This window comes from Oryzias melastigma, linkage group LG2, assembly GCF_002922805.2.
Source record: "Oryzias melastigma strain HK-1 linkage group LG2, ASM292280v2, whole genome shotgun sequence".
NCBI classification, from domain to species: Eukaryota; Metazoa; Chordata; class Actinopteri; order Beloniformes; family Adrianichthyidae; genus Oryzias; species Oryzias melastigma.
The window spans coordinates 9,143,066-9,148,323 of NC_050513.1; positions in this window are offsets into that span (position 1 = coordinate 9,143,066).

Consider the following 5,258-nt stretch of genomic DNA (forward strand, 5'->3'; position numbering starts at 1 on the left):
AAATTTGTCTGTTATGTAAATAAAACAATTTTAGTAAAGGTTTTACTAAAGAAATGTTCTCAAAGTCATACATATCCATCAAATACTAACAACACAAACTCAGAAAATAAACATAAAATACAGTATATTTTTAAGATCCCTTTAAGAATGTGTTATATTTTCTCATATTTACTTAAACATTAACCAGTTTGACAGGAGCTATGGATGATGCTCCAGATTGAAGATTTATTTAATTTATTTTCCAAACCTGACTCTTTCGGGGTCTTGGGGTTGCTGGAGCCTATCCTACCCACTGAGATGAGAAGGTGAGGTACAACCTGGATGGTTCGCTTTATGCTAGCACAAAATGTTCACTTGTTTTGGTTTTTAAGCAGGTGTAATGTTGGAATCTGCAGCTGGTTGTGCAAAAAAGGCAACATTTTTGAAGATAAATGTCGCCAATACTCAGAACTTTATTAGAGAGAACTAAGGAGAGTAAAAAACAAAATATATACAATCAACATGAACCGATTAAGAGGATTTCAAATAAAGTTGGGAAAATTCAAATTGGTCCAGGTGGTATCAATACTGTGATAGTGGGACTAGTAGATATTTAGACAATGATTTTGACATTTTTTTTAAATTGGTTTGGTCCTCTCTTGAAAGTGCAGTGTGAAAGTAGACCACACCACATGGGGCGTTGTACATGTACGTGTACATGTATTGCTCCTCCGACTTTGAGAAGCAATACATGAAGATGCCAACAACCCTTTCCTCAATAGAGCGACATCATTTGTCCTGTAAGGGAGGAAGGAGATGTAAAGTCCAGTTGCTATGACTCAACTGCAAGACAAATGGGGCGAAACATTTTTGAGAATTTCCGTGTATTTACCGTATAAGATAACTGGACAGAGTCTGAACCGCTTCCCGACCCTTCTGGATACTCATTATTTAGCTGTAGTGACGTCCGATAGTGTTTTTTAAGGAGCGAATTACACTGTTAAAAATGAAACATGAATCAATTAACAAAAACTTTTATCAAATTTGATTTTTGAGTGGAGTAAATATTCAACTCAATATTAAATTAGATGAAAATGTATTATTTTAAATGTAACAAATAACAGAACTTTTGCTAATGTTTCATTTTTTACAGTGTAGGGCTGGCTAGCAACACATTTTGTCATGTGGGTGTGCCCTCTCATGGGTCCAGATGACCCCGCCCTTATATTGATGTGTGACCCCTCCCACAACAAAGGTGGACAGGTTTATTTGTCTGCCACAAACACAAGAAGACAAAAAGATTTAAAAATTTAAAAAAATAATATAGATTTATGTTTTAATATATTTTTTATTTATTTTAATATATTTTTCTGTGGTTTAAGTTATTTAAGGTATAAACTGACCAATCAGATGCCACAAAAAAAGCTTGTGGTTTCACGCCAAACGTTCAAGAAAGATTCAAGTGATAAGGGGTGTGGACTTCCAACGAGCTCACTCCTGATTGGCGAGAGTGGTTGCCATAGAAACTGTGACTCAGACCAATCGTCTGGCTCCATCTTTGTCCGCATCACAAAAAAATGGCGGCTGAATTGACTTCATTTGGTTGGAGCTGAAAGTGAGCCACTTGGTCCGGTTTTGAAATACAGCCAGAGAAACGAAAAAATATATATTTTTAACTCTGTTTTTAAAAAAAAAAACTATTTATTTAAATGGTTGTAATAAATCCAACATGAAAACGTAGAAAGAAAAATTCAAGAGAACATCTTTAGGAGGCAAGTAAAAATGATTTGCACATTTTTTACGGGTTTGAGTTAGCATAGCGAGACACTCTCACCCCCCCCCCATCCAAAATATCAAAGGTATCGATCTCAAGTTGTTATCGGATTGATATCGACTCACAGATATCAATACTTCCACTCGTTTGAAACTTTTCTGTATCTGCAGGAAAAGACCAAAGTGGACCATTCTGAGAAACATGATTGTAGGCAAGATGGCGCCCAAACACAACATTAAACTCATCATTAGCGGAAATGTCGCGACTGTAGCCGGAAGCTGAATTTACAAGAAGATTCCTAACCGTATCCCTAACCCTAACCCGGTTCTGGTGTTTTTCTAGGGGAAGAGCGTAAACTGTGTTCCAACTCCGCTCGAGGACTTCCGGCTAATGATGCTCTGGCGCCATCTTGGAGCCATGTTCCCACTGTCGCCATTCCTATGAGATCCCAGCAGGAAACTTTGAGCAAACTTGCCATGAAATACCAAGCAGTCTTTGGACTGCCAGAGAGAACTTTTCCAAGGCAGAGGAGTTTGTTAGATAGAGACCAAGTTCATAAAAAACAAAAAAATGTTGGCGTGATCATGAATAAAAACCTCAGATTGTTTCATAGAAATTATTCATATTTTCACTTGGTTCAATTGTTCAATTTAAATTTAAATTTGTCATGTTCTTGGTTGTACTGAAAAACAATGAATTTCCCCCATGGGATTTATAAAGTATATTATTGATTGATTAAAGGCTAAGACGTTACAAATCTATATTTCTTAGGGCCAGGAATCTATAAAAAAAAAATTAACTAATTAATCGTAAACCTGGAAAAAAATTGATCGCGATTAATCGCTATAATTTTTTTTTGTCTCAGAATTTGCCGACCACTTACGATCTGCAAAACTCTATATTTAGAACATGTATTTTTAATTAATACTGACAATTACAAAATAAAATAAAAATAAATTGGATTAATCGCACTTTTGTGTTGGGATTAATTGCGATTAATCGCAATTTTTAGCAGGTAAAATTTATTTGGACAATATGGCACCAGACCACGGATCAAATAGTCCACTTTCTGTGAAAAAGTCATTTAAACCACAAAAATAGCAAGAATAAAGCACTAAAAACCGATTGAATATTTATTTATTTTATTAGTGACCATGGTATAAGCGGGATAATAACAGACGAAATATTTTAACGCTGAGTTAAAGCAAAGGACTGTTTTTCGATTAATTTGCACTAATGCATATTAACGCGTTAATTCTTTTTGATTAATTGTGTGCGTTAATGTTTGAATATTACTATCATTTTTTTCATTTAATTGAAAATATTGTCTGAATTCTGTTTTTATCTTTAGTAATAAAAAAAAGCGAAACTTACAAAAAAAAAACAAAAAACTTTCTCAATATTTAAAAACAGTTGAGATTTTGAGGTTTTTGGATCGATAACCAGTTTTCAGTATCGTCCAGCCCAAGCAGCTATTATTGAAGAAAAACGAACCATCAAATGAATTCCTGACACATGTTCCTTCAACACCGACTTGCAGAGATTTGTTCCTAAATTGTTGCTAATTTTTACTATGTGGTTTGAGATGTTTACGGTTTACGTTAGCATGAATTTTCGGAGGTTTTCGTTGGTTGTTTTGGGCTCTGAGTGGAAGCAGACTTGAGGTTGTAAAAATGCTTGACATTTTTTTATGGAATAAAGCTCAGAAAGACGGGCCAGCTTTAAATCAAACACAGAAAAAAGTCGGCACATGTGGAGGCACGCGAGGAAGGAATCCGACTCCATTACGTGCAATCACAGGGTTGTTAGCATAATCGCACACAGATGCATCCATGAGGGGGTGTGAAAGCAGAAAGATGGAATGAAACACGACAGATTTTGATTTGTGGGACAATAATCTGGTTTAAATCTCCCATCAGCACTTGCAGCGCTGCGATTGATCGCCGTAAAAGCTCGACAGAGGCTAATATTTGGACTTCCTGTTTGGGAATGTCTCTGCAGCTCAGCTGAAAGTGTGCGAACTGGATCTGTTGGGGTGTGGGAATTTATCCTTATCAAACTCCTGACCATAATTACTCATAAAGTCCTGCGGGAGGTCAGCTTTTTGTGTTCTCACAAAAGAGAATGATCGTGCTGCCAAAAGCTGAGCGGCAGCATGAAAACACACAACTTCATCTGCACACACAGCAGGTTTCATTAGATTTATTAAAAGTATAGAACTCCAAATTTTTTTTTTTTGTTCTGTGACTGAATTATTTAATTTTTTAAAGATTCAAATGTTATTTTTATCAACTTCATTTTGTAGGATTCGTGTTTATTTTGTTTCTTTTTTAATCATACACTCATTTGTCATCCTCCTTAATTTTTTTTAATTGTTTGTTCAGCTTGTTTGCTTTTTTACAACTTATTTTCTCTTTTTTTTTTATCTATAGTTCCCGGGAGAAAATTTTCCCACAATCCTTTTAGTGTTATATAACCAAGCAAAGTCTATTACCTAGTTAGTTTATTAGATCCTCATTGAGCATTAGATGAAGTTTTGCTGTGTGGCACTAATTTTTTGAAAAAAGGCTAAAACATATTTGAAATAAAATACAATTTTACTTTTTGTTTAAAAATACCCATATCACGAATCTCCCACCACCATGCTTTACTGGGAATGGTGTTTAAGTAGGTTTGTTATGGGTGAGAAGTTTGTTTACTATTAGAGAACCTGGTGCTTTGTTCAGATTCCATGTAAATAGTAGTCTGGCGTTTGTCTGTCCGAGGGTACTTGAACTCACCACAGTGACATCACTGTTGAGCACGCACACTGAGACTGCTGCAGGCCGTGGATGAGGCGACGTGGTCCTCCTTGTTTTTTGTCTGTTGACCTCTATAAATGGGGCTTCTCTATATAAGTGCTGTCAGTTGGTCATTGCCAATTTTTTAAAAATTGAAATAAACTTGTTTAATTCATCAAAATATAGTCAAAAATTGTCTGTGTGCTGCCCCCTACAGGTTGAATCGAGGTATTACAGTTGAATTTAGTGAGTGGTCAAACCATGTAAGTTTCAAGAGTCCCAAGTCATGATCTGCAGCTTCAGTAATGATAACAGTCTTGCCCCTAAGCCCCGCCCTTCTGACTGGATTTTCACATTTCAACTTCCCTGTTTGGTTACCCTTTAAACTGTTTTTTTGTTGGTTGTCACTAGACCTAACAAAATTAGGAATTGTGTTGTATTAATGTTCTTTAGTTTGTGTTGCGTGTGGGTTTTTTTTTTGTAGCTGCTCTAAACAAGTTAATGCGCCATTTTCGCACAATTTTTCATTGATGTTAATGTTAACTTTTCTTTTTTGTGCATTTTTCCATTGGTAGGAGGAAACACTGATGAAAATCCCGCACAGAAGTGTCATTTTTGTTTTTCTGTCGAGCAGGTACGGTGTTGTTTTCTCATTTTACTGAGTTCTTTTCTTGTTTCATTTTACGTGCTGTGGGGGGAGGGGCAGCGCACGTACAGACTGCTGT